The sequence below is a fragment of the Phocoena phocoena genome, chromosome 10 (assembly GCF_963924675.1).
Source record: "Phocoena phocoena chromosome 10, mPhoPho1.1, whole genome shotgun sequence".
In the NCBI taxonomy this organism is placed as follows: domain Eukaryota; kingdom Metazoa; phylum Chordata; class Mammalia; order Artiodactyla; family Phocoenidae; genus Phocoena; species Phocoena phocoena.
In genome coordinates this window covers 59958927-59969743 of record NC_089228.1, presented here as the reverse complement: position 1 = coordinate 59969743, position 10817 = coordinate 59958927, and the positions used below count along the sequence as shown (strand labels likewise).

At 38.2% G+C, this 10817-nt stretch overlaps 1 non-coding gene across 1 annotated transcript; it reads left to right on the top strand.

Moving 5' to 3' along the window:
- The first annotated feature begins 8494 nt into the window (after positions 1–8494).
- LOC136130118 (U6 spliceosomal RNA) lies at positions 8495–8601 on the top strand. The gene has a single exon (XR_010656311.1). It is a non-coding gene; the product is annotated as a U6 spliceosomal RNA (small nuclear RNA).
- The last annotated feature ends 2216 nt before the right edge of the window (positions 8602–10817 follow it).

The window sequence follows — 10817 nt, the reverse complement described above, 5'->3', positions numbered from 1 at the left end:
CTCCCAGAACCAGCCGTTCTTTATTGCATTTCTCCTCCATTACAGATTCCCCAATTCTGAGGTTTTGTGTTCTTATAGTCCTGAATTACTCTAACCATTGCTTTGATACTGATCACAGCTTAGGGGTTTCTTACTGTCTGTCTACACATATTCCTGGCCAGTGACTGCTTCCCACTCTTTAACCTCCCTACCTGCCCCAGGGGTCTTGTGATATGATTATGCTTCCTTTTGACTCAGACCACAATTATAGCAGAGCAAAAAATAATAGTGTGAAGAAATCTAAATGCTACAGTCAGTGGCTTGAAAAGTCCTCTTTTCCCTTTGCTGAATTATGAGGATGAATTGTTCAGGCTGCAGTGGTCCAGGTTATTAGTACACTAAATGTAGAATACAAGAAACATAATGATTTTACAGACCTGTGTTTTAGAAAAGCCTGGCCCAGAAACACCAATTGATTCATTTAACCAACAAGAATATTTCCATTTTCCAGGACTTTGCTAGGTGATGCAGACAAAATGGTAAACAAAAACAGACTTACTTTGTGCCCTATTGGGGCTTACATGATAATGAGAGAGTTGTATATCAATCCAAATAGTCATAAAAGTTGCAAATTACAATTATGAGTGATAAAAAACTTATTTCAGAAGTCAGAGTATATAACTGGTTACTCAACCTGGTTGAGGGGAGGCATTCAGAGAAGGTTTCCCCAAAGGAGCAGTATCTTTACGGGAATTTAAGAAATGAATGGGAAATTGTCAGAATGGGGCTGTGTGGGTGAAGAGAGAGCATTCCAGGCAGAGGGCACATGTGCAAATGTCCTGTGGTGAGAGGAAGCAGGGCATGTTGAAGGGTCTGAAATCAGACCATGAAGCTGAATCAAGAAGTCATCTTGAGGACCTTCAAGATGACAGAGGAGTAAGACGTGCAGATCACCTTCCTCCCCACAGATACATAAAAAATACATCTATATGTGGAACAACTCCTACAGAACACCTTTTGAATGCTGGCAGAAGACCTCAGACTTCCCGAAAGGCAAGAAAATCCCCATGTAGATGGGCAGAGCAAAAGAAAAAAGGAAAAACAGAGAGAAAAGAATAGGGGTGGGACCTCCACTTCTGGGAGGGAGCTGTGAAGTAGGAAAAGTTTCCAAACACTAGGAAGGCCCTTCACTGGCAGAGACTGAGGAGTGGGTGGGCGGGTGGGAAGCTTCAGAGCCACGGAGGAGAGCGCAACAACAGGGTTGCAAAGGGCAAAATGGAGAGATTCCTGCACAGAGCATTGGTGCTGACCAGCATTCACCAGTCTGAAAGCTTGTCTGCTCATCCACCAGAGTGGGTGTGGGCTGGGAGTTGAGGCTTGGGCTTCAGAAGTCAGATCCCAGGGAGAGGAATGGGGTTGGCTGCATGAAAACAGCCTGAAAGGGTCTAGTGCACCACAGCTAGCTGGGAGGGGGTCTGGGAAAAAGTTTGGAACTGCCTAAGAGTCAAGAGACCATTGTTTTGGAGTGCACGAGGAGAGGGTATTCAGAACACCACCTAAAAGAGCTCCAGAGATGGGCATGAGCTGTGGCTATCAACGTGGACACAAGAGATGGGCATGAAACACTAAGGTTGCTGCTGCAGCCACCAAGAATCCTGTGCGCAAGCACACGTCCTCACCTCCCAGAAGCCTATGCAGCCCACCACTGCCAAGGTCCCGTGATCCATGGACAAATTCCCGGGGAGAACACATGGCATGCCTCAGGCTGTTGCAACATCACACCGGCCTCTGTCGCCACTGACTCACCCCACATTCTGTACCCCTTCCCTTGCCCCAGCCTGAGTGACCCAGATCCCCCGAATCAGCTGCTCCTTTAAACCCCCTCCTGTCTACGTGAAGAACAGACACCAGAGGGCAACCTACAAGCAGAGGTGGGGCCAAATCCAAAGCTGAACCCCAGGAGCTGTGTGAACAAAGAAGAGAAAGGGAAATCTCTCTGTGCAGCCTCAGAAGCAGCAGAATAAATCTCCACAATCAACTTGATGTACGCTGCATCTGTGGAATACCTGAATAGACAATGAATCATCCCAAAATTGAGGTGGTGTACTTTGGGAGCAACTGTAGACTTGGGGTTTGCTGTCTGCAACTGATTTGTTCCTGATTTTTATGTTTATCTTAGTATAGTTTTTAGAACTTTTTATCATTGGTGGATTTGTTTATTGGTTTGGTTGCTCTTTTCCTTTTTTTATTATTATTACATTTTAAGTTTTATTTAAATAATTTTTAAAGTTTTTTATTTTAATATTTTTAAAATTTAGTTATAATTATTTTTTTTCTTTCTTTTTTCTCCCTTTTCTTCTAAGCTGTGTGGCTGACAGAGTCTTGGAGCTGCAGCCAGGTATCAGGCCTGAGCCTCTGAGGTGGGAGGGCCGAGTTCAGGACCTTGGTCCACCAGAGACCACCCGGCCCCTTGTAATATCTATTGGTGAGAGTTCACCCACAGATCTCCATCTCAACACTAAGACCCAGCTCCACTCAATGACCAGCAAGCTCCAGTGCTGGACACCCCATGCCAAACATCTAGCAAGACAGGAAAACAACATATTAGCAGAGAGGCAGCATAAAATCAGAATAAGTTCATAGACACCCCAAAACACACCACCAGATGTGGCCCTGTTCACCAGAAAGAAAAGATCCAGCCTCATCAACTGGAACACAGGCACCAGTCGCCTCCACCAGGAAACCAGCACAACACACTGAACCAACATTACACACTGGGGGCAGACACCAAAAACAATGGGAACTACAAACATGCAGTCTGTGAAAAGGAGACCCCAAACACAGTAAGTTAACCAAAATGAGAAGACAGAAATACACAACAGATAAAAACCACCAGACCAAACAAATGAAGAGGAAATAAGCAGGCTACCTGACAAAAAATTCAGAATGATAGTAAAGATGATCCAAAATCTTGGAAATAGAATGAGAAAATACAAGAAACGTATAAAAAGGACCTGGAATAACTAAAGCAAACAAACAATGATGAACAACACAATAAATGAAATTAAGAATTCTCTATAAGGAATCAATAGCAGAATAACTGAGGCAGAAGAACGGATAAGTGACCTGGAAACAAAAGTGTGGAAATAACTAATGCAGAGCATAATAAAGAAAAAAGAATGAAACGAATTGAGGTCAGTCTCAGAGACCTCTGGGACAATATTAAACACACCAACTTTCGAATTATAGGGGTCCCAGAAGAAGAAGAGAAAAAGAAAGGGAATGAGAAAATATTTAAAGAGATTATAGTTGAAAACTTCCCTAATATGGGAAAGGAAATAGTCAATCAAGTCCAGGAAGTGCAGAGAGCTACATACAGGATAAATCCAAGGAGAAACACACCAAGACACATATTAATCAAACTATCAAAAATTAAATACAAAGAAAACATATTAAAAGCAGAAAGGGAAAGCAACAAATAACATACATGGAATCCCCATAAGGTTAACAGCTGATCTTTCAGCAGAAACTCTGCGAGCCAGAAAGGAGTGGCAAGACATACTTAAAGTGATGAAAGGGAAAAACCTAAAACCAAGACTACTCTACACAGCAAGGATCTCATTCAGATTCAACAGAGAAATTAAAACCTTTAAGGACAACAAAAGTTAAGGGAATTCAGCACCACCAAACCAGCTTTGGAGGGTATTCAGAACACCACCAACAACAAATGCTAAAGGAACTTCTTTAGGCAGGAAACACAAGAGAAGGAAAAGACCTACAATGACAAACCCAAAACAATTAAGAAAATGGTAATAGGGACATAAATATCACTAATTACCTTAAATGTAAATGGATTAAATGCTCCAACTGAAGACATAGACTGGATACAAAAACAAGACCCATATATATGCTGTCTACAAGAGATCCACTTCATACCTAGGGACACATACAGACTGAAAGTGAGGGGATGGAAAAAGATATTCCATGCAAATGGAAATCAAAAGAAAGCTGGAGTAGCAATTCTCATATCAGAGAAAATAGACTTTCAAATAAAGACTATTATAAGAGACAAAGAAGGACACTACATAATGATCAAGGGATCAATCCAAGAAGAAGAAATGTAAATATTTATGCACCCAACATAGGAGCACCACAATACATAAGGCTAATGCTAACAGCCTTAAAAGGGGAAATCAACAGTAACACAACCACAGTAGGGAACTTTAACACCCGACTTTCACCAATGGATAGATCATCCAAATAAAAATAAGAAAAGGAAACACAAGCTTTAAATGACACATTAAACAGATGGACTTAATTGATATTTGAAACAACAGAATACACTTTCTTCTCAAGTGCTCATGGAACACTCACCAGGATATATCATATGTTGGGTCACAAATCAAGCCTTGGTAAATTCAAGAAAATTGAAATTGTATCAAGCAGTTATCTTTTCTGACCACAACCCTATGAAACTAGATATCAATTACAGGAAAAAAAATTACAAACACATAGATGCTAAACAATACATTACATAATAACCAAGACATTACTGAAGAAATCAAAGAGGAAATAAAAAAAATACCTAGAAACAAATAACAATGAAAACATGATGACCCAAAACCTATGGGATGGAGCAAAAGCAGTTCTAAGAGGGAAGCTTATACCAATATAATCCTACCTCAAGAAACAGGAAAAATATAAAAAAAAAATAACCTAACCTTTCACCTAAAGCAATTAGAGAAAAAAATAATAAACCCCCAATGCTAGCAGAAGGAAAGAAATTATAAAAATCAGACCAGAAATAAATGAAAAAGAAATGAAGCAAATGATAGCAAAGAACAATAAAACTAAAAGCTGGTTCTTTGAGAAGATAAAAAAAAATGATAAGCCATTAGCCAGACTCATCACAAAAAGAAAGGGAAAAGACTTAAATCAGTAGAATTAGAAATGAAAAAGGAGAAGTAACAACTGACACTGCAGAAATACAAAGGATCATGAGAGATTACTACAAGCAACTTTATGATAATTAAATGGACAATCTGGAAGAAATGGAGAAATTCTTAGAAAAGAATAACCTTCCAAGACTGAATCAGGAAAAAATAGAAAACAAAAACAGACCAATCACAAGCACTGAAATTGAAACTGTGATTAAGAATTTTCCAACAAACAAAAGCCCAGGACCAGATGGCTTCACAGGCGAATTCTATCTAACACTTAGAAAGAGCCACCACCTATCCTTCTCAAACTCTTCCAAAATATAGCAGAGGGAGAAACACTCCCAAACTCATTCTACAAGGCCACCATCACCCTGATACCAAAACCAGACAAAGATGTCACACACACAAAAAAGAAGACTACAGGCCAATATCACTGATGAACATAGATGAAGAAATCCTCAAAAAAATACTAGCAAACAAAATTCAACAGCACATTAAAAGGATCATACATCATGATCGAGGGGGTTTGTCCCAGGAATGCAAGAATTCTTCAATATATGCAAATCAATCAATGTGATAAATGATATTAACAAATTGAAGGAGAAAAAACATATGATCATTTCAATAGATGCAGAAAAAGCTTTCAACAAAATTCAACACCCATTTATGAATAAAATTTTGCAGAAAGTAGGCATAGAGGGAACTTACCTCAACATAATAAAGGCCATATATGACAAACCCACAGCCAATATCATTCTCAAGGGTGAAACATGAAACTATTTCCTCTAAGATCAGGAACAAGACAAGGGTGTCCACTCTCACCAGTTATTCAACATAGCTTTGGAAGTTTTAGCCACAGCAATCAGAGAAGAAAAAGAAATAAAAGGAATCCAAACTGGAAAAGAAGTAAAGCTGTCCCTGTTTGTAGATGACATGATACTATACATAGAGAATCCTAAGGATGCTACCAGAAAACTACTAGAGCTAATCAATGAATTTGGTAAAGTAACAGGATACAAAAATAATGCACAGAAATCTCTTGCATTACTATTCACTAATGATGAATAATCTGAAAGACAAATTAAGGAAACCTTCTCATTTACCATTGCAACTAAAAGAATAAAATACCTAGGAATAAACCTACTTAAGATGACAAAAGACCTGTATGCAGAAATCTATAAGACACTGATGAAAGAAATTAAAGACAATACAAACAGATGGAGAGATATACCATGTTCTTGGATTGGAAGAATCAATATTGTGAAAATGACTATACCACCCAAAGCAATCTACAGATTCAATGCAATCCCTATCAAACTACCAATGACATTTTTCACAGAACTAGAACAAAAAAATTCACAATTCGTATGGAAACACAAAAGACCCTGAAGAGCCAAAGCAATCTTCAGAGGGAAAAACGGAGCAGGAGGAATCAGGCTTCCTGACTTCAGACTAGACTACAAAGCTACAGCAATCCAGACAGTATGGTACTGGCACAAAAACAGAAATATAGATCAATGGAACAGGATAGAAAGCCCAGAGATAAACCCATGCACGTATAGTCACCTTATCTTTGATAAAGGAAGCAAGAATATACAATGGAGAAAAGACAGCTTGTTTGATAAGTGGTGCTGTGAAAACTGGACAGCTACATGTAAAGGAATGAAATTAGAACACTCCCTAACACCATACACAAAAATAAACTCAAAATGGATTAAAGACCTAGATGTAAGGCCAGACACTATAAAACGCTTAGATGAAAATGTAGGCAGAACACTCTATGACATCAATCACAGCCAGATCCTTCATGACCCACCTCCTAGAGAAATGAAATAAAAACAAAAATAAACAAATGAGACCTAATGAAACTTCAAAGCTTTTGCCCAGCAAAGGAATCCATAAACAAGATGAAAAGGCAACCCTCAGAATGGGAGAAAACATTTGCAAATGAAGCAACTGACAAAGGATTAATCTCCAAATTTAAAAGCAGCTCATGCAACTCAATATCAAAAAAACAAACAACCCAATCCACAAATGTGCAGAAGACCCAAATAGAAATTTCTCCAGAGAAGATATACAGATTGCCAACAAACACATGAAAGGATACTCAACATCACTAATCATTAGAACAATGCAAATCAAAACTACAATGAGGTATCACCTCACACCGCTCAGAATGGCCGTCATCAAAAAATCTACAAACAATAAATGCTGGAGAGGGTGTGGAGAAAAGGGAACCCTCTTGCACTGTTGGTGGGAATGTAAATTGATACAGCCACTGTGGAGAACAGTATAGAGATTCCTTAAAAAGCTAAAAATAGAACTACCATACCACCCGGCAAGCCCACTACTGGGCACATACCCTGAGAAAATCATAATTCAAAAAGAGTCGTGTACCACAATGTTCATTCCAGCACTATTTACAATAGCAAGGACATGGAAGCAACCTAAGTGTTAACTGAGAAATGAATGTATAAAGAAGATTTGTCACATATATACAATGGAATATTACTCAGCCATTAAAAAGAAACTAAATTGAGTTATTTGTAATGAGGTGGATGGACCTAGTCTGTCATACAGAGTGAAGTAAGTCAGAAAGAGAAAAACAAATACTATATGCTAAGCCTTTTATATGGAATCCAAAAAAAAAAAATGTTTCTGAAGAACCTCGGGACAGGACAGAAATAAAGATGCAGATATAGAGAATGGACTTGAGCACATGGGGAGAGGCAAGGGTAAGATGGGACATAGTGAGAGAGTGGCATGGACATGTATATACTACCAAATGTAAAATAGATAGCTAGTGGGAAGCAGTTGCATAGCACAGGGAGATCAGCTTGATGCTTTGTGACCACTTACAGGGGTGGGATAGGGAGGGTGGGAGGGAGGTGCAAGAGGCAGGTGATATGGGGTTATATGTATCCATATAGCTGATTCACTTTGTTATACAGCAGAAACTAACACACCATTGTAAAGCAATTATACTCCAATAAAGATATACATAATAAAGATTAAATAAAGATTACAATAATGAAAAGTCATTTTGGTGCAATAATATTGTGAGGTAGGCAAGACTCAGATTTTCTGTTTTTAGGCCTTTCAATGATTTGATCTTGCCAGAAATCCATAGGAAATTATTGAATACTTTAAGCAGAAGTCTGGTGTTTTGTGTTTTAAAGCCTGGTGTTTTATGTTTAGGTTCATGTTTTAAAAAGGATACTCTACTGGGTAGAGATGAATCTGTGAGAAAGCAAGAATGGGTGTGGGAAGCCCAGTTAGGAGACAAAAAGTAAAGATGCACAATGGCTCCTTCTATTTTTTTCATATTCTTTGATTTTATCCGGTTTGGGTTTTGTCATTGAACTCAGATCAATATACATTTGCTTAAAGAACAAGAAAAGATTTATGAATGAATAAGTCCAGTTCTGTTTGGCGAAGGAGAAAAACTCAAACCAGCCATGCTGTGTCTTCAGTGCCTGTACTGTTTGTCACTGATGCCCATACTCCATTTAAAAAGCTCAAATGTTTTATAGCATCATGAAAATACAGAGAGCAAACATATACTAAATATAAGAGTGCTCGCTTCGGCAGCACATATACTAAAATTGGAACGATACAGAGAAGATTAGCATGGCCCCTGCGCAAGGATGACACGCAAATTCGTGAAGCGTTCCATATTTTTTTTACCATATGACCCAGCAATCCAACTACTGGGCATATACCCTGAGAAAACCAAAATTCAAAAAGAGTCATGTACCAAAATGTTCATTGCAGCTCTATTTACAATAGCCTGGAGATGGAAACAACCTAAGCGCCCATCATCGGACGAATGGATAAAGAAGATGTGGCACATATACACAATGGAATATTACTCAGCCTTAAAAAGAAATGAAATTGAGTTATTTGTAATGAGATGGATAGACCTAGAGTCTGTCATACAGAGTGAAGTAAGTCAGAAAGAAAAAGACAAATACCGTATGCTAACACATATATATGGAATTTAAGGAAAAAAAATGTCATGAAGAACCTAGGGATAAGACAGGAATAGAGGCGCAGACCTACTGGAGAATGGACTTGAGAATATGGGGAGGGGGAAGGGTGAGTTTTGACAGGGCGAGAGAGAGTCATGGACATATACACACTAACAAACGTAGTAAGGTAGATAGCTAGGGGGAAGCAGCCACAAGGCACAGGGATATTAGCTCGGGGCTTTGGGACAGCCTGGAGGGGTGGGATGGGGAGAGTGGGAGGGAGGGAGACGCAAGAGGGAAGACACATGGGAGCATATGTATATGTATATGTATAGCTGATTCACTTTGTTATAAAGCAGAAACTAACACACCATTGTAAAGCAATTATACCCCAATAAAGATGTTAAAAAAAATAATAAAAATAAATAAATATAAGAAATCACTCACTGGTGCATTAGGGGAAGAATTTGGAGAAGTTCTAGGAATAAAGGGCAGATATCACATATCTCGATCCTTGTGGACAAGAAAGTAATTAAGCAAAGTTAAAGGTCTTTTTTTTTTAAGACTGCAAAAGACATAGAGATTCCTGAGGTTCTTGGTAATTATGCAACAGAAATTTAATCCAAATTGGCAGGGAATTAGTCTTTGAAGGATAAAAAGATGATAACTAGGTCCATTGACAATATGGTGTGAATATTTTGTCTGAGTTTAAAAAGAGGTCATTCTATCAGTTTCATTAAGACTTAAATATTCTATTAAAATGAAGATATTCTAAACATGTCAGACTTTAGGAAAAGAAATCCAGGAATTACAAAGAGATATTCTAAATTGCAAGTGCTTGATAACCATCCAGGGTTGAATTAATAGCCACAAAAATACGAAGTAAATATTTCTGTTGAAAATTCTCTCAAATTTATCCTAAAAGTATATAAAATGTTCAAAGTTAAAATAAAGTTGAGGCTTTGAAGTTTTGGAAATATCCTCAGTTGGCTTTGTGAGTGGGGCTAGGTGAGGGTTGGGTGCCTCAGCCTAAGGTCCTGGTGGTGTGTTCTCAGTTTTGTCCGTGGGGACCTGCTTTGATTTGCTTCTCCATGGAGGACTAGTGTCCCCTACCCCTTGTTTTTATTTTCAGAGATAATATCCAGAGACTGAATATTTTAATTACCTGGAGAAGTGAATTCTAAGTTCTAGAAAAAGGATTGAAAAGCACAGTCTTAAGGGAAAGGGTAACCTGATGACACATGACACAGATTCTCATCAATCAAAGAACCAGTTTGCCTCAGACTCATCACAGATTCTGTGAATCACAGCAGAATTCTTCTAACCTTATTGAGAAAGGAGAGAGCCTGGCATGTAACACCCAGTATATTATATCTGGGATCCAGTCAACCTGAGGATAATTATTCATCTTACTAAAACCCTTTTGTTGGCACAACATTGTAATGTAGTAGACAATACTTTGGAGTCCTACACACGGGTCAGATACCGGCTTTATCAATGATTAGCCTTGAGACATTGGTTATGGTACAGAACTTATCTAAGCCTCATCCTGTCATCTCTAGAATGGGGATAATGACACTTTTTACTTTATATTATTATTTAGGGAAGATGAAATGATTTCATCAATATAAAGAACTTAGCACAGTGAGTGGCACATAATAAACTAATTGCACATAATAAACTAATAAACTCCTATTAGGAGGCCTTTCAGATTAAGTATGATCTTCAGTTCCCATCACAGATGGAAATAAAAGAGTGAAAAATTTCTGTAGAGTATTATACAAATATAATGAATATCCTATGAAACTAACATCGATTCCTAGAAATAGACAATTTTAGAAGAAAACATTATTTTGAAATTCACCACTAAAACACTGTCATAAACTTCAATAAAAAATTGTGTCTGCCTTATTAAAACATTTACAGT